General features: G+C 51.6%; 1 gene segment (V, D, J or C); it reads left to right on the top strand.

Moving 5' to 3' along the window:
* The first annotated feature begins 6,158 nt into the window (after window positions 1–6,158).
* On the top strand, window positions 6,159–6,881 carry LOC311184172 (immunoglobulin lambda variable 3-21-like). The segment is given in 2 exons: window positions 6,159–6,204; window positions 6,577–6,881.
* Window positions 6,882–23,867: the final 16,986 nt, after the last annotated feature.

Below are 23,867 nucleotides of genomic sequence, written 5' to 3'. Positions count from 1 at the left end.
CTGGCGTTACTCACGGTGACACAGACAGATGGGGAAGTGGCACAAGAACTTCCCTCCCAGGCCTGCGCTCACTCCCACAGACCTCAGAGGCCTCCTAAGGTGGCCCTTTGGGCTGGGAGACTCTGAGGGCTGCTGTTCCCCTGCTGAAATAGAGAGGGTGGGAGTCTGTTGAGCTCTGAAACTCTTGTCAGCATCCTGGTATACAAGCACCTTCGAGCCAAGGCCTTCTGGAAAGCCAAGGCCTCTCCAGGCTCATTGTCTTCACTTGTCCCGGGAGTGCTAGAGAGGAGTCAAGATTCAGGAAGGACAGTGTCTGGCTCTGGGTGGCCGCTGACTCTCGTGGTCATTCTTGTTATCAGTTCAGGATCACCCTGCACTGGAGCCAAGGCCTGCTTTATGGAGAAGGACCACCCTGGGTGGAGAGGGGGTGGGGCAGCAGCCATGTCCTCAGCCGCCCTGCTCCTTTGTAGGTTGATCTGAGCATTTTCATAGAAAACTTTCACATCACTCTCTTGACACACAGCGAATGGAAGCAAATATCATCAGGTGTGGGGGCCACTCTTTCCTTTTCAAAAATTCTTGCCTATCATGTACAACTGTTTCTCCTTTCCTCTTTGAGCTCTATGTCCATACTACACTTCTTGGTCACTTGATCTGTGCATATTTTTATAACTGAAAATATCATTTATTATGCCCTTATAAATCTGTCATAAAAATAGACAATTAAAAAAGTGTTTTCTCTCCTGGGATTCTGAGTGTTCATTGATTCTCTTCCTCTTAGAGATATCAGCATAACTTTCAGTAGCAAAATTTAATCAAAGCAACAAAAATATTAAGAGCATCATAAATAATTATAGTATAGTGTTGGTTCATATCTGCTGTCACTAAAATTTCTGTAGAATGCAGCAGGATCTGACTTCAGTCTGTTCTTGCTTCACTTTCATATGAGACTCAGAGAAAGCTCAGTCTTGTAAGCAGGAGTTGTGTGATACAGTGTCTCTCACCGACCTGAGCTCCTCCCACTTCCATGCCAAAAATCTTGGTCATCGATGGACACATTTTATTGTCCACAGTCTATTAGCTGACAGTTTTCATGCCCTTCCACTTTTGCTGAACGCTAAGAATTGGAAACCACCAGATCTCAAGAGGTTGGTGTGGTGGACAGTCTGTAGCAGCAGCAAATCCCTTCTGGAATAGAGGAGTCATTGTTCCACCTGCTGGGGAGCTGCCCGCAGACAGCCTGGCATCGTGGACCAGCCCTCCCATGAAGGGCACCACCTCCCCCTGTGCCATGTCCCTGCCCTAGAGTCGGGCCTCCAAGCCTGATGAGTGCGAGGGTCTGAAGACCAGACACGCAGCCACCTGGGAGGGCTCAGAAGGGGCATCCGAGCAGCAGAGTCCTGTGGGATCTCTGAGGATGAAGGTCCCACTGAGCCCTCCCTCGGCGCATCCTGCCCTCACCCATCTCTGGCACAGGGGTGGCCCAAGCACTCTCCCTATAAACCTCCTGCCAGCTGATCCCACCCCTGAGTCAGGTCTTGGGGCACCACCTGCAGTGGCGTCCACCAGCCATTTGTCACCTACGTTCTCAGGTTATGGCATCTGCCCCAAGAAGGTGTCCCCAGTGCCAAGTCCACGACCTGACGGTGACATGCAGGATCTCATTTAGCCCCAGCCCTTTCTTCCCCCAGGGCCACGTTCATGCTTGTTTTCCATGTGATCAACTGAACACCCTGTGGCTAGTCTTGTGAAAAATAAGGGCCACAGAGAGGGTAATTCACCCACGGGACTAGCATTTCATGTCTCAGGGAATCCCCGCCTGAACTGCAGCTTCTGAATCCAAACCTGAACACTGGAAGCCTCTGTGCCTGCTGCCCCCAGTGCAGGGAGCCACCAGGGGGCAGCAGAGAGCCACCTGCATCCTGATGTTCCAGCCTCCAGGCAGCTGTGACAGGGGGAGCAGCTGCCACCAGGAGCTAAAACCTAAGAGACAGGGATCACCCTTGTCAATGATGTCCCCATTTCAGACTCCATGGCTGCGGTCTGGGGCTTATAGAAATGGCTTGTTTCTCTGGCTCGTATTCAGACATTTCTGTTCTTCCACATAGCTCAGTCCTGCTAAAATGACCTCACTGTCCAGGCCCTGGATGAGAGCTGGACACAGCAGGTATTTGATAAACTTATGTTGAATTGATTACAAATGAAGACATCTTGTCACTTAATACCTCACCTCATCAGCAAAACACACTGGATTATAGTGATCTCACAGGGGGCACAGCTCTCAGAGCCCTTGCCAGGCCTCACTCTCACGCAGCATTTTGGACCCTGTGATCTCCATGTGACCTGAGTGCACACGGAGGGTACTGAGGCACAGCCCAGTGTCTTTCCCAGTAGCCCAGGCAGGAGAAATGATGGACCTCAATGTCTCATGAGTGTGTGCGAGTGAGGAAAGATCCTCATTCAGGATCTGCTGCTCAGTGGCTGTGGGGAGAGGAGGATCTGACCCAATCTCAGCCTGGAAATGTCAGTTTCAGAACAGGATCAGAACACGCAGATGTCAGCTGAGCTCTGCTGTGGCAGGACTCGCCCAGAGAAAGAAGAGGACAGAGTCTAGGGGAGGAGATTTAGCCAGGCCATGAGACCAGCAAGGAAGGAGGACCCCTGAGTTTAGGGTGGAGACTCCAGAGAATGGCCCCACCACTCTGTGTCTCTGGGTGCAGAGTCTTTTCTGAATCCACAAAGCCCCCCAAGCAGCAGCCCAGGCCTGGCTGATTTGCACACCCAGCTGCTCTCTCAAACAGGGTATGAGACAGGCCTGGCCGAGAAGGGGAAACCTGCCAGGCCTCAGGGAACAGGATCAGGGACCCCACCATGGCCTGGACCCCTCTCCTCATGCACCTCCAGACTCTGGAACAAGCCTGGTTGTTACTCTGAGCTCAGTGAAGGCTGCCTGTGGAGGCAGGATTCTCATGATCTGGGGGGAATGTATTGTGGGTAGAACCCACTGCGCTCACTGTTTTGTGTGATCCTGAGGGGTTGTGCCTCCCAAGATTAGGGGAAGGGTGGTGTTTATTCATTTCTCAAAAATCACCACCATACATCTTTCAGCCAGGCTCAGGAGACACTGAGGATGAGGCTGAAGGAAGGGGACACCCAGGGGACAGGAACTACTAGATGTGAGTCCAGGCAAGTGCAGGTGCTCTGGGAATGGGCCCTGCACATTAAACCCCACCTCCTTTTCTCCCTCGATGGTTCTCACTAAGAAAGACACCCCAGTGTTGGGGCAATAGGGAGAATAGGAAAGACATCGCTGAGGTGTGAAGCTTTTCCACTACACTCTGGATTAACAACAAGGAAGACAAGCACCTGAAACTGAGGCCACAAGGACACAGGTGACTCAAGGCTCAAATCTGTCTCCACCATCTTGGAGCTAAGACAGGCTTATGGCAGTGAAAGGAAAAGGGAGGAAAGCTAGGCCGGAGTAAAGTGAAAGCCTGGCAGGGTTTCATTAGTCAGACCAAAATCAGCCCCCACATGGAAAAGTTTTTTCCCAAGTAATTTCATTTTGCACAGCGTGCTTTGGTTCCTATGGGCTTGGAAATTAGCGGAAGGTCAGTCATGTTTAGCACATGATCAGGTTGTCTGACCTCATGCTCTGCTCCGGGAGCGTGAGAAGACTCTCCCAACAGGGGTTCACAAGAGAGGTCCCTGCGCCCACCCAGTGGTTGCATTTGGGCTCTGCTGCGTCAGATCCCTGTTCCTGGACAGGGCTCCAGACCCCCACATTCCACTCTCAGATGCTGCCCAGTGTCCTCCACCAGCCTTGAAGGGGAGCATGTCCCCCTGCAGACTGGCTCTGTGTGATACAAGGGTGGGGCCAAGAACCCCAACCGGATCCCCTGTTTTTGAAGAGAAAAAGATATACATATATGGAGTTAGATAAGTTTTGATGGTCCAGGATTGTGAGGGTGCATTGGCCTTGACATCACCTCACAGATACTGAATCCAGTGTCTTTGGAGACACTTCCTACTACTTGTTCCATCTTTTCTCCTGAGAGCAGCTCCAAAGGGCCCCTCCAGCCTGTCATCACTCAACACCTATTTGATATTAATTACCTGGTTGCTCATCCTTACCATCATTTTCATTAATGGATTGATTTCTATGAATCATTTTTCCAATGGTCAGGAAATGACAGGTCTTTTACATGCACAGCAAATACAAAAGGCATTTTTTTATCCTATAATAACTCTGGAGGGAGATGGCTTTTCCACAGAGACCCACCCATTCCATGAGATCCCAGATCCTGCTTATTCTCTGCTTCAACCATACCATATGGAGACATTGTTTTCCTTTTGTTAACATGAGACCTGGGAGTGGCTGCTGCAGCTGCAGCTATCACATCCTCATTCAAGGGGAAAGCTGCTGTATGAATCTAGTACGACCCTTTCATTCACATCAAATCTTCATTGAAAAGCATCACTGTCAAATGGCATTTATCACACTTCAGCCATCACTGGGCCACGTTGTCAATCCAGACAAGGAACCTGTGAACGGTGTCCAACTTTCAAATAGATGAGACAACACACAAGGACTCGTGAGGACCGTCTGCTATGTCTGAAAACCAGCGATGCTCTTGCTCTGCTCCATCCACAATATGGAAACTCCCAAGAGCAGGGACGGTGCCATGTTCATGCCATAGACCAGAAGGAGTGTGTCCAAGACTGGAGTGAGGGTCACAAATATTTCCTGGACAGGTGTTCTCCCGACTGTCTTTGGTACAGTCACCCCAAGACCTCATAATGGCACTGCACACACAGCTGGCACCATGAAGAGTCATTACCTGAATCCTCTTCTCCCCAGTGCCACCCTGTGACATGATAGTTCTTCCAGGTGTGTCTCAGGCGAGGCGTGCACGTCCTTCCTCTAAGTAAACGTGCTCATATTTTCCTTGTTGATCTGAGGCCTCTGTCCCTGATCTTGGGTAAACAGAGGCCACACATGAAAGTGCAGCCCACGGACAAGAATCACCACCTGAGATGATGCCTCTGAATGCACACCCCAGCAGCTGATGCCTGGAGCCTCCTGCAGCCAATGCAGGGTGCCCACCAGGGGGCAGGAAAGAGCCACATGTGTCAGGGTGTTTCAAAAACCCTGAAGGATGTGACAAGAGGGTTAGCCACCATGAGGGAACACCAGAGTAATTCAGTAACATTTTCCTACAGTCTTAACCTTGACAATCATGCACCATCTTCAGACTTCAAGTCCTGATCTGAACTTGTTGAATTACCAATTTCACTTGCACAAGGTCAGACACATCAGGAATCATCTCCCAAGCACACACAAGCCGGACAAGCTAAAATGACTTTGCTTCTTCACACCCAACTTCTCTGTACTCACAAATTCCGCCTCCTGCCTTTTGCTCAGAGACCCTCCTGCCCTGCCAGAAAAAACCATCCAGATCCTAGATGAGAGCCTGGCACCAAGTATTGCTGCAAAAACGTCTGTTCCCTTGATTATACATTAATACTTTCATTATTAATATCTTTCCCAAGAATTAAATAGAGTTAATTAGGGTGAACATTCATCTCAGCTGCTAATAGAGTTTACAAGGGGTCACCAAGCATGTCCTGGAAGGACGTGACATCTTTCTGACCTGAGCAAACTCTGGAAATACTGGGGTACAGGCCCTATCACCAGCCTCAGACAACCGGGAGGAAAATTTAAAATCCCCATGACCCACGTGTGCTGTGCAAGGGAGGAGGTTTATGCTGTTCTGCTGCTCCGAAACAGCATCCTGGGGTGGATACTTCCCCAACTAAGCCTCCTCATGGCACCTACAGACAAGAACCAGAAAACACAGACAGACTCCACGCTGAGCTCTGCTGGGAAGAGGCTTCCAGCACAGAGGCCAGGACAGAGTCTGGGGAGGAGATTCAACCAGACCATAAGACCAGCAGGGAAGGAGAATCCCTAAGCTGAGGGTGTGGACTCTAATAATAATATCCCTGAGTCTTCTCTGAAACACAGGACTCCCCAAGCAGCAGCCTGACCCTGGCTGATTTGCATACCCAGCAGCTCTCTCCAGCAAGGGGATAAGACAGGCCTGGGGGGAACCTGCCCAGCTTCAGCCTCAGGGAGCAGGATCAGGAACCCCAACATGGCCTGGACACCTCTCCTCCTGGGCCTCCTGGCTCATTGCACAGGTACCTTACCCAGGCTCATTGCACCCCAGGCCTAGGCTGAGGGACCAGCCTGTCAATGACTCTACGTAGTGGGGATGCCGTGGGGGCCAGAATCCCATGATTCTGCCTAGGAGGGGCCTGGTATTGGTAGACCCCGCTGTGCTCACTGCTTGGTGTGAGCCTGAGGGCCTGTGCCTGCTAAGAGATGTGGTGGGAAATTTAATCATATGTCATAAACGTCATATACATCCAGGCTCATAGGATATTAAGGATGAGACTAGGGATGGGCACCCAGGGGATCCAGAATCACTGGATCTGAGTCCGGCCAGGCAAGTGTAGATGTTCTGGGAATGAGTCCTGCTCATTAACCCCCCTCTCCTTTTCTGCCTGCAGGCTCTGTGATCTCCTACGAGCTGACTCAGCCACCCTCAATGTCGGTGTCTCTGGAGCCGACGGCCAGGATGACGTGTCAGGGAAACAACATTGAAGATGAAGTTGCTAACTGGTACCAGCAGAAGCAAGGCCAGGCCCCTGTGCTGGTCATGTATGATAGCACCCGACCCTCAGGGATCCCTGACCGGTTCTCAAGCTCCAACTCGGGGAACATGGCCACCCTGACCATCAGCGGAACCCGGGCTGAGGACGAAGCTGACTGTTACTGTTGTGTGTGGGACAGCAGCAGTGATCATCCACAGTGACACAGGGCCATGGAGAAGTGAGACACAAACCCCTTCCCTGTTGGGTCACACTCTCCTGCAGCCCCAGGGGGATGGAGACACAGCCATGAACAGTTCTGACCTGGCCCCAGATCTGAGTCCCCAGGCTCCCCCTCCGCCAGCCCCAAGGCCGGTCTGCAGTGTGTGTGTCAGGAGTGGATTAAGGCTCAGGGCAGGCTGTCCCGAGCAAGTCTTTGAATTGAAGATACAGCGATGACAGGAAGGACAGAAAAAGGAACATTTCTCTGTTGTGTTAAAACATAAAATGAGTCACTCAAGAAATAGTCACTATATTTGAGCGAGTAACACAAAACTTCACAGTCAGGACACTCCTGCAAGGGAACTGAGGAAAGGCTTTTATAGGGAACAGGCAGAAGCAAAGCAAACATATGACTTGCTGGCCTAGATGTGAGCGGTGCCTTGATATGGGAGTCTCGTGGGCTCCTGGTACTCAGATGTTGGTCTGAAACCTGAGGGTACACAGGATGAGGCTCAGCTGCTGATTCAGGGCCCTCAGGCTTCATGGCCAAGGCAGCCTCATGGATGCCTTGTGTTGTGTGTTTAACAAGTTGTCACAGCCCTTTGATGTCCTTAGTGTGGTGACGGGAGTATTGGCCAAATGTCCTGATGAATCCCCAGAACCTCCCACCTCCCAGAACCTCTTGAAGTAGCACACTCCAGTGCGCCTCTGAAATTAGAATAGAGAAAACCATTGCAGTGGACACTGGAGAATGAATGTAGAACCTCTTAAGTCTTGATATGCACACACACACATGCACACATGCAACACACCTCCTCCAACACTACTGGGGGCCCCTGGATGCTCACAGATGTGCCCTCTTGGGAGTTCTTGGTCTGAGAGAAGCTTTTTCCCTGCTGATGCCTCCTCTCTGAGAGACTCAGGGCCAATGATGCCCTGATGCCAGGTGCCAGGCCCCGCCTCCATCAGGAGGACCCTGCAGGGTCTCCCAGCTGCGTCTCAGTTATAGGCACATACAGCGGTGTCTGCACTACCTGCCATATCCTTCCAGCCCATCACCCAAAACCGATGCATGGATGTGAGTGTCAAATGAGCTTAGGAGGTCAAAGAACAGCACAGAGACCACTGCAGAGTCTGGAAAATTTCCTAAGAGCCCTGATAAGATAGTGTGAGAGGAAACTGCTAGAGGAGTGTAGGGTAAGAGGAAATTGTCAGGATTTTCCCCCCTCCCACCATTGGCATCTAAGACCTTCACCTGTGAGCATGCACATGTGCCTGATGGCAGACACCTGGAGTAGGGTGTGGGTGTGCGTACATGGGCGCATGTGGGCTGAGAGGTTGGGCAGAGAAGGGCGGTGTCACAGGGATGACAGTTATAGAAGACACATAAACAGCAGCAGCAGCAGAGGAACAGAGACCATGAGCAAACACAAAGAGTCCAGAAAGGGTAAACATTCATCGATGCAATGGAGGGGTGGGGGGATTGTGGGGTTCCTACCTGTCATGTACCTGGTTGCCGCACTACAAATGAAGTGAAAAGCTCAAAGTATGAAAAAGCCACCGAGGGCTCCAGGACTCTCCTTTACCCATCTTCTTGGATCATAGAAAACCTGCTCTGTGCCTTGCTGGCAATACAAGGCAGAAGACCCACCCAAGGACAATAGCTTAACCCCCACAGATTTCACCCCCACCCCATCACTACTGCCTGCTCCCCAGGCAGAGGACAATGGTCCAAAGTCAGTTTGAGAAATCATGAGAATTTGCCTTAACATGTCAGGGATTCACGCAAATCAAAGGCTGCTCAGGTGCCACCTGGAAAGTGTAAAGGAAAATAGAAATTCCTGTGCCCAGGAAAACAGAATTTCCGATGTCTCTCAAAAGCACAGGGAGAGGGAATGCAAAGCACCCGGGACCTAACAGGAAATTCACCACACCGGGTGCCCTATCAAAATGCCCTGCACAGAGCAGGACATATGAGCTGTAAGAAGCGCTATGGTCATTTATTCAGACTATCCCGAAAGGTGCCCAGAAGGAATAATTTGGAGAGCGTATCAGAAGTCACTACTTTGTGATATTCCACTTTCCTGAGGTCAGGTGGTGAGGGAAGCTGCTAGGTGCAGAAAAAAAGATAGCAAATGCAATCAATGACCAGATTATCTTAGCGTTGGAGGTTGAATTCAGTGTGCGTGTGTAAGGGAGGAGACAGTGAGAGAAGCTTGGGTTGTGTAGGTAGAACAGGTCTTTGAAGAAATAATGCCTAAAAATATTCAGACCTTGTTGGCAACAATAAAGGCACCAAACTAAGAAATTAGGACACCTTCAGCAACAAGGAAATAAAACTACCCAACTATGAGGGAGAGGGGTAATGCTCAGTGAAACTTGAACAGGCCTGGGTTCTATATCAAAGAGTCCACTTCTGCGGTCAAATTGCTCCCTACCCGCACCTCCTGTATTATGACACCCCCTGTCCTCATCGTCCCTGGGCAACTGATCCGACATCGTAAACTGAAAATTATCCTTCTGTGTTCTGTTCCAAAGTCCCATTCCCATGGATCCATCTACAAGATAAAGACCCAGTGAGACACTTGACTGAATATTCTCTCAGGACACTAAACCCTGCGATCCCTCAGCACAGGTCACCCCTCCTCACAACTCCATCCCATAGAGACACACTGTGAAATTTCAGATTGTGCACAGGACCAAGGAAACTAGTGCCTGATTCTCCACAGCCATGTTGACAACTCACATGGAAACAGCAGACTGTTCTCTAGGACTGGACAGGACCCTGGAGACCATGGGCATCACTCCCTACTGTGACCCCAGAAAGAGCAGGCAGGGGGTCAAAGGATCTCCAACCACAAAGGATGGTGTGTGGCCTGGGCGCTGGAGACAGGCTCCTGGGAGGACGGTCAGACATTGAGGGAGAGAAGCACAGGCAGCAGGTTCAACCCTGGGGCTGGTGATGCCAAAGACAGAAGGTTCTGGAAGGATAGACAGCTGACACCTTCAGGGCAGGCTCTTGGGGTGACTGGTCAGTTCTAGGACTGCAGTGACAGAGATCCACATACTAGGGGCTGACAAGTGAGATGTGTTGACTCAGGTCTGAGGATAATATCGATGAAGGCATTGGCAAGGTTGGTTTTGGTTTGCTTTGTTTGGATTTTTGTGTACACTGAAGAGAATGTGGTTTGTGCCTCTCTTCAGCAATGGCTACTTTGCTGTGTTTCCTCAGCTTGTAGATTCTGCCCACTTCTTCCATGGGATGTCCTTTGGCAGTGTCTGTCTCCAGATGACCCATATTGTAAGGACCAGGAGAATAGGTTTAGCTTTTCGACCCAATTCAACTCACAACCCAATTCCTCCACGGTCAAGTCCTCCCTCTCCTTGAGGACACTGCAGGTGGAGGTTACACCACCAAGCTCTTGCGGATCAATCAGGTGGGCAGGACTGGAGGCCCACAAGGATCCTGACCCTCCACTTAATGACTGTCCATGGCTCCGTCCTGCTCTCTTACCTTAACATGGTGACAAAACTCTGACAGTTGATGATGTGTCCTCCTCGGCCTCCCATCAGGACAAAGAGACAAGCCCATTGTTGTCTCAGTGGAGGAGGGGTCTGGTACAGCTGCTAACTGGATGAGGAGCCCCCAGGACACTGCCGTTCTCTTTTCCATCTGCAGGTCTTGGGTCTCCAGCCAGCTCAGCGCTGCTGTGCTCATTCATCCCTCAGAGCCTCTGCAGTGCCACGCGCCTCTGTGGACCGACTTGGAATGATCAGAATCAGGTGACTCTGCTACCTGTGCCCCACCTTGCCTCACCTCGGTGATAGCAGCTCACCCTGAGCCTCCACAGGCCTCATTGCTCACCGGGCTGTGTGATGCCCTCATGCAGGACAGGTTTGCAGATCTTTGGGATGAGGGCCCCTCTCTCAGAATGGGGTGGTCACAATGGTAATGAAATAATACTCTGCATGCAGTCTGGTCAAGCATGAGGCAGATGTGCCCTAGTTCTGCCAGGACACCCCATGCCATGTGTTTTAGGGAACCATGATCCTGCTCATGGGCATAAAGGCCCAGTAAATAGTACAGAGATCTGAGAGGATGTTACTTCTGCTATCTATGTAAAGGGCATTAAATAGGTTAGCCTGTTAATGAGTGTGAGTGTGAATGTGAGTGTGTGTTGTGCCTGTGCAGTTTGATATTACCCTTAAAAATATACATGTCAATGTGCCAAATCCAAAACATTTTATTTCCCTCACTTTACTTATTCCTCTATGCTCAGTATCTGTATTTATATTAGGAGATATTGTAACAGGGTGGTCCCCAGGAAAGGGGGAGGTTCCAGGTTCTCTGCCTCACCCAAGGGAGGGTGGAGCTGAGCAGGAAGAGAAGAGGATGCAGAGGAGACTGAGGAAGGAAGCAAGCAGGATGGAGCCAGAAGGAGACCTGGAGTAGGTGCATGGAGCCTAGAGACACGCGCTTGTCATTTGGTCGTGGACTGGGTGACACAGATGTGGGTGAGACCCGTGGGGAGGTGACAATGGCAGCTTTTATCTTGATGTTGATTTTGCTCTTTTCCTTCCGGGCTTGTCTGGTTGTTTCTGATCCTTTTCTGTGGGTCCCCACTGGAAGATGCTTTAGACTTGTGGCAGGCTTTGGGGCCTTGCTCTGGGCCGATCCCATATGGATGGACTTTTACCCACGAGGGGACGGGTAACTTTGGGTGCTTCATTTAGAAACTAGACTCTTTGCCTTACCTGTATTGTTTCCTAGTTTTATTAAAGTTCCTTCCCATTAAAGTCTCATATGTTTTGTGTTAATGCGGCGGATGGCAGAACCCATTTAGAATAGGCAGGTTTGCGGGGTTTGGGCTGCCCTTCTCCCTGCCCTGAAACAATATGAGGATAAGAATTTTAATAGAGGAGGAAGAAAAAATTTCTATGTTCTTAACACATGTCTAACCATTGAAAACACTTCATACTTATTAAATCCTTTAGTAGCAATCCCGAGAATAAGTGCTCTCATTTCACCCATTTCGCAGATGGGGAAGCTGAGGCATGGAGTAACGTGCAAATTACTCAAGTCAGAACTAGAGAAGGGACTGAGCCCACAGCAGATTCTCTGTCCCAGAATTCCCATGTGGGAACATAATTGGCCTGTGTGAGGCATGTGGATTTGTATTAGGGAAACAATCCCTTAGGTGTCATTGTAAATTACTCATAATGTGATATAAGGATCCCTTTCAAGAGAAAGTCATTTTCATAAATCTCATGAACAATCATAAAGTTATATTTTGGAATCGATCTAGATGGTGGCTGATCATCAGGAAATGTTACTGAAGTCGATGACTTGTCGTTCTCCACAGAGAGAACTTAGCAGTTTCCAAGCATTTAGGAAAGACCGATCTCCCAGGACTGTGCTAACAACTGGCCACACGCTGCACTGAGAACAATAAGCAAAGGTGTGAGGACTGGCCCTGAGGAGTCAGCAGGCCCTGGAGACTCTGAGGGACACATGGAGGGGAGGAGGCGTCAGGGGAGGGGCTGTGTGGGGTGCTCAGCTGGGAGCAGGATGGACGGGCCTGAGGCCCGTGGCCCTGTCCAGTCTCAGTCACCTCTTTACACACAACTCGGAGGGGAGCGTGTCAGGGGTGTCTATGCCCAGGGGCACAGGGGCCACTCAGGGGGCCCAGGTGCAGCATCTCAGCATGTGTCAGTGAGTCACATTGTACATTTTCAGCAGCAGGAACCTGAGGTAAAATACATTAGTTGGGGCTATTAGGGAAAATGCACATGTCAACACTATACCTTAGAAAAAATCGGCTCCTGTGCCTACCTGACAGTTCTCCCAAAACCAGGCCTTTGACCTAGTTGGAAAAGGATCCTCATCCTGAAATATCAGGAAAGGAACCAGAAACATGGAGCCTGACCAAGGTCTCAGGTCCCCATGTCCAACCCACACAGAATCTGTTTTCTACCATGGAGGGAGCAGAAGGAGGGTCCCCACCTCTGTGCACAGACTCAGACTTAACTGGGTCAGATTCCAGCCCCACGAGCAGCTGAGTGTTCACTGCATAGACGCAGGGAGGTCAGACACCTGAATACAGAAGTGGGACCCTGACAGGAGGGCCCAGGAGGCCTGGGATGAGGCAAGGAGGAAAACTACACGCCCACTGCGGGGAGGGCAGGAGAGTGAACAATGGGCGCTCAGGTGGGAATTCTGGCCAGCCATTACTTCTTGGGCATTTTGAGAAAATCACAGGAGCAAAGGCTGTCATTGGTTATTCCGAGTGTCTAGTGAGGGGCCCATGTCACACTCACCCAGGGCCTGGTCTCCATCAGGCTCAGAAGCAGTCATGCTGGTGACTGTCAGCACATGCAGGATGACATTCATCCTGGCACCAGGGGGCGCTGTGGTCCTGGTTTGGAGACCTAATTAGTCCATACACAGGGTTGTGCTCAAGTGCACTGGGCATGACTGATGCTCCCTTTGAAGACACTTCTGCTGTAAAATCAGCTCCGACAACGAAACCCACACCTGCCATTTTTCTAAATTCAGGAAATCACCAGCTTGAGGCCCTTAGGCTCAGGGCTCAGACAAGACTGAGACACAAACCCTGGGGACTGGAGAGAGATTTGCATTGGCTGCCCCGCCTCCTGGAGATGCAGGCAGGGAGGATAAGACAGGAGCCTGGAGAGGCCAATGAGCTGGGCAGCCTCAGGGAGGAGCTCCTGGAAGCCTCCACCATGGCCTGGGTGTCCTTCTACCTGCTGCCCCTCATGGTCTCCTCAGGTCAGAGGAGCCCAGACACTCAGGGGTCCCCCCTCTCTGGTATATCCTGCTAATACACAGTCATGAAGGTCATCTGTCCAATCTCACTCACCATCATTCTTGAATCTTCTGTTCCAGGTCTCTGTGCTGTGCCTGTGCTGACCCAGACCCCTTCTGCATCTGCCTCCCTGGGAGCCTCAGTCAAGCTCACCTGCACCCTGAGCAGGGAGCACAGTTCCTACATCATTCAATGGTTTCAACAGCTGCCAGGGAGGGCCCCACGGTATGTGATGTATGTGAAGAGTGATGGAAGCCACGGCAAGGGCCAGGGGATCCCTGATCGCTTCTCAGGTTCCAGCTCAGGGGCTGACCGCTACTTGACCATCTCCAACATCCAACCTGAGGACGAGGCTGTGTATTACTGTGGTGCAGACTATATTCTTGGTGGGCAATACGGTTAAGCCACAGTGACACAAACAAAGGGGAAGTGAGGCCAAAACCTCCCTCCCCCGCCCCCTCTTCCCCACAGGGCTCAGGGTGAGCTACTCCCTGTCACTCTGCAGGACCCTGAGATCTCGACACTTCTCCTTCCATCCCTGTGGTTCTGACCAGCTCCCGGACAGCAGGACAGCGAGGGACACGGGTCATCACTGAGGTCGTTTGGACAACACAGCATCTCTGTCCTCCCTCAGGCCTGTGGGGTGATGCTGGGAGAGACAAGAAGGATCCTGACTCTGAGAGAGGGTGGGGACAATGACCATACCCCAGGGCTCTAGCCCTAAACCCACAGCATGGGCTCTGCTCAGAGAAGAGTGTGGACACTCAGAGTTTCAGCTAATTGTCTGCAGGGAGTATCCTGACTCCTGGTCCCCATGGAGGGAACAGGACTCCTGTCAGGACTGAGTTCACCAGAAAACATGTGACTCCAAGGGAGGCTGGACAGAGAGTTCTGAGCCCCATAGAGGGTCCAGAATGAGGACTAGTTGGTCGTCAAAGAGCCCGTGAAAAGGTCTGCAACAGGAGAATAGGGGCACATTGGAGTCTCTAATGGGTAGATTATCAGCTTGTGATGCGGAAAATGACTCCACATCTGACCACAGGACTTTGTAGGACTGACCAGGACACATCAAGGAAGCCCAGCAGCAGGGATGAGGGAGAGTGGATGCTCACGGTAGAAATGTAGACCCACCATGTCTCAACCTTGTGGGGGAACCACATCAAATGTACTTGGTTGGGTGGGGAGCAGGTCACTGGACACACATTATTTTCCACATCAGACATAGTGATTAAGTGTCCCTGGTCCCAGCCCTGACCTTAACTGGGTCAGGGGCATCAGGCCAGACCCCTGTTGACCCTCTCACAAGGTTATAGCTCTGAGGGAGTCTGGGGACTGCCTGGGCCTGTGTGACTCCTAATTGGGCAGGAGAGGAGGGGGTGCTGGGGCTGGGGAGTGGTGGTCAGGGAGCAAGGGAGCCGAACCAAGATGGACTTCAGGGCTGAGTCCTGCAGGGAACCCTGACACCAGGACGGCAGAGTCATGGGGCAAAGAGACCCTCCCCCCTCTCTCCACTGCAGTGAACAGTTATTCTGACTGAAATTTTATAGTCACTGTGTCCCAAACAAGGTGTCCATGCACCCCTCGAGTAGGGGTTTCCTGAGGTCCTTCCACTGTGGGAGAGGACCTCAGTGGATTGTAGGGACATGTGTCACACACCAAGTACATCACACACATCCACCCCCACGTGGGGTTTGTGGGTTATAATTTGAAATAAAGAGACACAGGAGCCTCCTCTGGACCAAAGGGCAGATGTAGACGTGATGATGACAATGTAAATGGGAGGCAGATGAAGGTCATTCTCTGTCCTTTTAATGGTGCCCAAGCAGGGAGGGAGCTGCCACTGCCAACCCCAGGTCAGACGGGGACCACGTGCCCATGAGACACAATTCTCATGGTCAAGGTGATGACAGGGGCAGGGGCAGGAGGAGGCCACAGGCAGCTCTTGTCCTGGGAAGGTGACTGCTGAGCAGTGTGGAGCACAGGGGTCCTTGCAGGATTTTTCCCAAAACTTACACTGAAGATGCTCCATGCAGGCATGTGTGTGCACCTGGCTCTGGCTCTGCAAGTCTGGATAAAAACATGAAGACAAGCACCTGAAGCTGCCGCACTGAGGCCACACAGTGAGCACAGGAACCAAGGAGAAAACAGAGACAAGGATTGAGCCCTGAAGACCTGTGACCAGACTGACTCTGAGCCTGGGATTCAAAGTGCAGTGGCCAACCATGTCCAGGCCGGGCAGGAGGACTGCGGGGCCAGGAGGCTACAAGCCCCCAATCCCCAGGAATCTTTGAGCTTGCTTTTCTCTGGGCCCACGCTGGCGTTCTCTCGTGTCCCCTCTGTGCCCTCACAGGTCTACCTCATAGTTCGTCCTTCTCTGAATGAAGCCACCCTCATAGCCCTGACCTCTAGGCCAGGTTGCACACCTATGGAGGCGTGTCACACCCTTACTCCAGGTGCCCACAATCAGGCAGACATGCCCCTTGTCCATGCGTCCAAGCGACTTCTGCGCCAACAGGACCAAGGACGCAGGTGAGAGCCACAGAGGCTAGTGACCTAAAAAGCCTGAAATTCATTTACCCTACAAAAGTAATCACACTCATCTGGATGCCATTTGACCTACTGGTGAATGAATTTGACTCTGACATCCACCTGACAGCATGGGCCTGGGAGTCCAGGAATATGAAAATATAATCCAGGGTCACTACTGGTACCTTGTTGGCAGCCTCTTACAGCATTGCTGATAACACTGTAGCTGGGGCCCTCCTGGATCCCACCCTTCACACACCAGACCCTGAAGTCAAGTCCCTCCTGAGGGCTCTGCCCTCCCTTAGAAATGACCAAGCTCACTGGGAGCTAAGGAGCAACCATCACGGGGGTCACACATGGCAGATAAGCAGGTCTGGCCCTGTTAACAACCTCCTGTGTGCTAGCAAATTCACTCAATCTCCCACGTGCTGGCTACTAGTAGACACCACCAGAGCCTGTGCTCTCCCACAGCCTGGAGGCTGAGACAATGAACCTGTTCAGCGTGTGTGTGCGCTCTGCCCCACAACTAAGTCTTCAGCAGGGGGGCACAGCCTGGCTCCCAAACCTTCAGCACAGCAGCCTCCAGCCTCCAGAGGCGCCTCCTGCAATCCAGTGGGCCCAGCCTTCGTACCACACACCATCAGGTGAGAGGCTCCACTGATACTACAAGGTCCACCTCTTGGTCCATGCCACACCCACAACCCACAGCCATGACGAGGTAGTGCCATTTCTGCAGCCATCCCTGCCAGAAGCCTAGCGGCCCCAAAGCACATGCAGCAAACCTATTAGCAAGCAGGCTCTCACCAAAACAGCAAGCCTCGCTGGTGACACTGCAGCTGGCAGCTGGCTCTGCCCATGGCTGCACCCAGTGGGCAACACACAGCAGGCGACCTAGACTCACAAGGCACATGCTGCAGCTACACCAGGCAGCCATGGGCCACGTTTGCACCCGCAGCACAAACCCCTGAACACACCTGAGTGCAGGCTTGGGGTCAAATCCTAAGTGCCAGTGTGCCGATACGGCACAAGGGGGCACATCCATGAAGGGGCTCAGCTCAGCACACAAGTTGGGGAAACAGGAACCATGCTCCAGAAGGACACTCATCGCCAGCACATGACTAACCCTCAAGACCCAAACAGATAGTGATGGTCCAGGTAACACAGAGCACCAGGAAGATGGGGGACAGAAGAACATGACCCTTATGAGAGAGCTAATCATAGTAAGGAGATCTTTCTGTGGGGAAATGTGCAAACAGCCATAAGCTCATGATGGGCTCACTATTGCCAGTCATTCAGGAAATGCAATTCAGACCAAACTTAGGCACCACTTAAACACCAACAAGTGCAGGTAAAACAGATAATAACTAGTGATGACATGAATTTGGAAGAATTGAAACCCTCATACATAGCAGAATGGAAAAATGTACAGTCACTTTGGTAAAAAGTCTGGAAATTGCTCTAATGACTAATTCTAAAGGTAACATATGTTGGCGCCTTTCCCCATGGCATCAGGATACTTCCCCCTTCCGTGATTGGCTGTGCTCCTTTCAGCCCAGTGCGCATGACGACCTCTGGCTCACCAAATAAGGGCATGTGCCCTTCCAGGATTAGCTGTGCTTCTTTCGGCCCAGTGCGCATGACGGCCTCCGGCGCACCAAATAAGGTTATGTGTTTGATCATTGGCTAGGCACTGTCCGCCTGCTTCTTCCGCTTCCGGTCCCCAGCTATAAAGCCCCGCCGAAACCGAAAGTAAAAGAGACCTGCGATAGCTGAACGAAGAGTGTACGTGTCTCCCTCCGTGGTGTACCCCTGTTCTTCAGGTCGCTGCTCTCCCCCCGAGAACCTCGTTGACCAGTCCGCGGGCTCGGGCAGGTGGCGCCCAACGTGGCGCTCAAGGTACGAGAGATTTCCAGTAGACCCAGACGCGGCACGCGGCGTGAGTTACTCAGGCCCCGACCCACCCGGCGGGACAGTCATTAGGTAAGTTTTGGCATCTGATTTGTTTAAAAATGAGACAGGCACTTAGTGAGCACAAACTTTATGTTTCCCAGCTCAAGGAAGCTCTTAGGACACGCGGAGTTAGGGTTAAGTCCAAGGACCTCTTTTTATTCTTTGATTTTGTACAAGAAACATGTCCGTGGTTCCCTAAAGAAGGAACTATTGATGAAAAACGCTGGCAGAGAGTGGGAGATGCTCTCAACGATTTTTACCGAGTTTTTGGGCCTGAAAAGGTTCCCGTAACGGCCTTTTCATATTGGAATCTTATTAATGATCTGTTGGCTAAGCGAAAAACTGATCCTGGCTTACAACATGCTATCTCCCATACAGAAAACATCCTTAAAAGTGCCCCCTCCAGTGTAGCTGAGGCTCCCCCTTCCAGGGCTTGCGGTGAGGACCTAATTTCATCCCATAGTGAGGATGAAGAAATTTTGCCCCCAAAACATGCGACAGGGGTCCCCAACCCTTGTGATGAGACTAATACCCAAAATAATGCACCCCCAGTGCCAGATGGTGCCCCCCAACCTGCCGGCACCCCCGTAAAGGAGCCCCTTCCAAATACACTTCCCCCATGCAAAAGCCTCTACCCTTCTCTGCCGCGACCCTGCCGTGGGTCTCCTCCGGCTTCCGAGGTAGACTGGGACGAGTTGGCAGAACAAGAGGGCCGCTACCGGCCCTCCCCACCCTCTATTGCCAAGGACCCCGTAAAAAAGCCTGTTTTAATACAAACGCTTGAGACCTTGGAAAACCAAATTAATACTCTTGTTAACCGTTTTGATAAATTGTGTGCGGCCTTCCCCGTGTCTGCTGACGGCCCTTCTGCTCCTCCCCCACAAGTTAATCCGCCGCCATTTTGTCCTTCTTCTGCTCCCGCCTTGCCGCCATTTTGCCCTCCTTCTTCCTCCCTTGTTGCCTTGCCGCCTTTTTTTTGACTCCTCCCACTCAGCCGCCCTCTCCATCCCTCCCTCCTCCTTCGCATCTTGCTCCATTACATCTCTTTCCGGTGGTTGAAACCACCAATGCCCAGGGCGTTGTTCAACGTCATCATGAGCCTCATAATTTCCACAACGTTAAAGAACTAAAAGAGGTGGTGTCCCTTTATGGAGCCACGGCGCCCTTCACCTACACTGTTTTGGACACCTTAGCCCAATCCTCTCTCACTCCGTCGGATTGGTACTCCCTGGCAAAGGCCACCCTTTCTGGGGGCGATCACCTCCTTTGGAAGGCTGAGTTTATTGATAATTGTAAGGTTTTTGAAAGACAAAACCACGAGGCCCGCAATGGATGGACCCTTGAAATGCTAATTGGAGAAGGCAATTATTCTGATCAAAATAACCAAATCAATTTTCCACCCGGCCTTTATGCCCAAATTAGTGTTGCTGCCCTTAGTGCATGGTGCAAACTTCCCTCAAAAAACAACACCGGTACCCCCTTAATTAAAATACGTCAGGCTTCTGGGGAACCCTATTCTGATTTTGTTGATCGCCTCCAAACTGCTGCAGAACGCATGTTTGGAGGTACGGCTGGATCCTCTGACTTTGTCCGTCAACTGGCCTTTGAAAATGCTTCTCCCGCCTGTCAGGCCGCTATACGTCCCATTCGCCGGACTACCTCTACCATTATGGATTATGTCCGTGCGTGTGCAGACATTGACCCTGCCTACCAACAAGGACTGGCCATGGCCGCTGCCTTCTCGGGACAGACGGTCGCCACTTACGTGGCTGGCCAAACACAAGCTCAGGTTACTTGTTTTAAATGCAAAAAACAGGGTCATTTTGCTAGAAATTGTCCATCACCTGCCGCTCCCTCAGTATCCCGTTCGTCTCCATTTCCCTTCACTAATCAACAACCTCAAACCACGGCTACTACTACCTCCGCTTCTTCCCGACCCCCCCAACTCTGCCCACGCTGTCGTAGGGGTTACCATTGGGCCCGCGAATGCCGCTCCCTCACTGACTCAGATGGAAATCCCCTACCCCCCCGTTCGGGAAACTTCAAGCGGGGCCAGCCCCAGGCCCCGCAACAAACAATGGGGTTCGTTCCATCGATGACCAGTCCCACCCTGGTAAGTGGCCAACTTCCCGAGCCACCTCAGGTAGCGCCGGATTGGACCTCTGTGCCGCCACCGACACATTATTAACTCCAGAAATGGGCCCACAGGAGTTACCCACCATGTCCACGGGACCGCCCCCGGCAGGCACCTGCAGCCTCCTCCTCGGCCATTTCTCTCTCAACCTCCGGGGCCTGCATGTCTTTCCTGGAATCATAGATCAAGACTTTACAGGCACCCTTTTGGTTGTTGCCTCCGCATCTCTCCCATTACAAATCCGCCAGGGCCAAAAAATTGCCCAGTTGGTTCCTCTCCCCCTGTTGTCCTGGCCGTGACAACAAACCCTTCCTCATCGAGGGTCGTGCACTAATGTCACAGATGTCCTTTGGGTTCAGCCCGTAACTAAGGACAAGCCCTCCCTTACTCTTTCTTTGGACGGCCGCTCTTTCACCGGCCTTATCGACACGGGAGCAGATGTCTCTATCATCCGCCAGTCTGACCGGCCTCCCTCCTGGCCCACCGTAGCCACGCTCACCAACCTTCAAGGTATAGGACAATCTGCCAATCCATTACAAAGTTCCAAACTCCTACAGTGGACAGACACAGAGGGCCATAATGGCCACGTTAAGCCTTATGTCTTGCCCGGCCTTTCGGTTAATATCTGGGGTCGGGACCTCCTTTCTCAAATGGGTCTCATGATGTGTAGCCCTAACGAGGTGGTTACCGCTCAAATGCTGTCTCAGGACTTTCTTCCGGGTCGCGGCCTTGGATCCCGCCTTCAAGGCATTACACAGCCCATCCAACCTAAGGGCCAGGTAAGCCGTGCTGGACTGGGAAGTTTTCCCTAGAGGCCATTGACGTTCCTGTACCCTCCCCGGACATCATCTCTATTTCTTGGAAATCCGATGACCCGGTCTGGGTCGACCAATGGCCTCTGTCCCAAATTAAACTCCAGGCAGCATACCAACTGGTGCAGGAACAGTTGGATGCCAGTCACGTTGTGCCTAGCACGTCGCCCTGGAATACACCTATTTTTGTCATTAAAAATCCTCAGGCAAATGGCGACTCCTTTAAGATCTCAGGCGGTTAATGCCACTATGACACTCATGGGCGCCCTACAGCCTGGCCTTCCCTCACCGGCTGCCATCCCAAAAAACTTGTTCCGGGTTGTTGTGGATCTTAAGGACTGTTTCTTCTCCATCCCACTTCACCCCAATGATCAGAAAAGGTTTGCATTCAGCCTTCCTTCTATCAATTTTCAACAACCTCTTCAGCGTTTCCAATGGGTGGTTCTTCCACAGGGTATGGCTAACAGCCCTACTCTCTGTCAACTTTTTGTTGCCCGCGCCATCCGGCCGGTACATCTTCAATGGCCCTCTATTTACATCATTCATTATATGGATGACATCCTATTAGCAGGCAACCCCCCCCCCAAGAGTTTCTAGCTTGCTTCCACTCCCTTCACTATCATTTAACTCGGGCAGGGCTAACAATCGCCCCTGAGAAGGTTCAAATTTGTGACCCCTACACCTACCTTGGTTTCCATCTCGATGGTCCGTATATTACTGCTAAAAGTGCAACTATTGCGACTGACCATCTTCACACCCTTAATGATTTCCAGAAACTTCTGGGGGATATTAATTGGCTTCGCCCCTATTTAAAGTTGCCCACAGCAGACCTTAAGCCCCTTTTTGATACCCTCCAGGGCGACCCTGATCCTGCGTCTCCACGATCTCTGTCCCCTGAGGGTCAGATTGCCTTACAAAAGGTACAAACTGCCATTAATGATCATTTTCTTGTAAGTTTGGACTATTCCAAAACATTTTCCTTGCTTATCTTTTCCACTCAACACTGTCCCACTGGGCTTTTTTGGCAAGACAACCCTGTCCTGTGGCTCCATCAATCAGTTTCCTCAAAAAGGACCTTCCTCCCATTTTATGACCTTGTGGCTGACCTTATTGTTCAGGGACGTCTTGCATCCCGCAAATACTTCGGCCTTGAGCCTTCTTCTGTGGCCACTCCTTATTCCAACCATCAGATTGACTGGTTGCTACAGTCCACTGACACTTGGCCCATCGCACTGGCTTCCTATCTGGGCGTTTTGGATAACCATTACCCTCCTGACAAACTTGTTCAGTTTGCTTCCAGCCACCGCTTTGTCTTTCCCAAAACCACACAAAGATCGCCCCTTCCGTCTGTCCTCACAGTTTTTACCGACGGATCCTCCAATGGGACAGCCGCGTATGTGGTGCATGGTCATTCCACTGCCTGGAAAACCCCTCATTCCTCGGCCCAGCTTGTAGAGCTTGAGGTGGTGATCACTGTTCTTTCTTCCTTTGCCCATCAACCTCTTAATTTATATACGGATAGTGCTTACATCACCCAGTCGGTCCCCCTACTTGAAACCGCCCCATTTATCAAAACATCCTCCATGGCTGCGACCCTTTTTTAACGCTGCTAGGAGGCCATACGAGACCGCACTGCCCCTTTCTTCCTTGGCCATGTTGGGGCCCATTTGGGTCTTCCGGGACCCTTGACACACGGAAACAACTTGGCCAATGCGGCCACTCAGACAATTCACGTTCTTTCGGTCACCCAGGCCCAACAAGCCCATGACCTCCATCATCTCGATGCCCGGTCCCTGCGTGTGTTGTTCCATCTCACCCGAGACCAAGCCAGGCACATTGTTCGCTCCTGCCCAACGTGTGCTACTTCCCTTCCTGTCCCTCACTTGGGTGTCAACCCTCGTGGTTTGGCCCCTCGAGACCTCTGGCAAATGGACGTCACCCATGTTTCTGAGTTTGGTAATCTCAAGTATGTCCATGTTTCCATTGATATGTTCAGTGAATTTTTGGTGACTTCTCCCCATGCTGGGGAGGCCACCAAACATGTTATCTCCCATCTCCTTTATGCCTTCTCTGTTTTAGGCGTGCCTAAGGCCCTTAAGACTGATAGTGGACCGGGCTACACTTCCAAGGCATTTTCTGAATTCTGTGCCACCCTTTCCATTACTCATACTACTGGCATACCATATAATCCCCAGGGACAGGGCATCGTTGAAAGAGCCCACCAGACACTCAAAACCGTTATTCACAAAATCCGCCAATCTTCCTGGTACCCCTCCCGGTGGGCGCCCCGCAATGTCCTGTGTCATGCCTTGTTTATTTTAAATTTCCTCCGCTTGGATGATGCTGGTAAAAGTGCAGCCGACGGCTTTTGGCACTCCTCCACCTCCACTCAGTTTGCGTTGGTCAAATGGAAGGACCCACTTACCGGCTCTTGGAATGGTCCAGACCCTGTTTTGATTTGGGCTCGTGGAGCGGTTTGTGTCTACCCCCACGACGCTGACTCTCCTCGCTGGCTCCCAGAGCGCTTGGTTCGCGCTGTACCTGCACCACCCAGCGCCACTACAAAACCTCCGGACGCTGCCAAGGCGCCCCGTCAACCCCTCCGCCCAGGGTGGCTGAGTCCCTCTGAGGCGTCTCTTTTTGTTTCCTTTTCAGGATGCCTGTGGCCACTGGATTCTCCTGGTTCTTCAACAGTACCCTGTCGCCCGTGTCTTAGCCGGCCTCGGACCACCCGCCTCT

Source organism: Talpa europaea, assembly GCF_964194135.1.
Source record: "Talpa europaea genome assembly, chromosome: 14".
Classification (NCBI taxonomy): Eukaryota; Metazoa; Chordata; class Mammalia; order Eulipotyphla; family Talpidae; genus Talpa; species Talpa europaea.
Note: the sequence above shows the minus strand (reverse complement) of the source record. Positions and strands in the feature narration are given on the sequence as shown.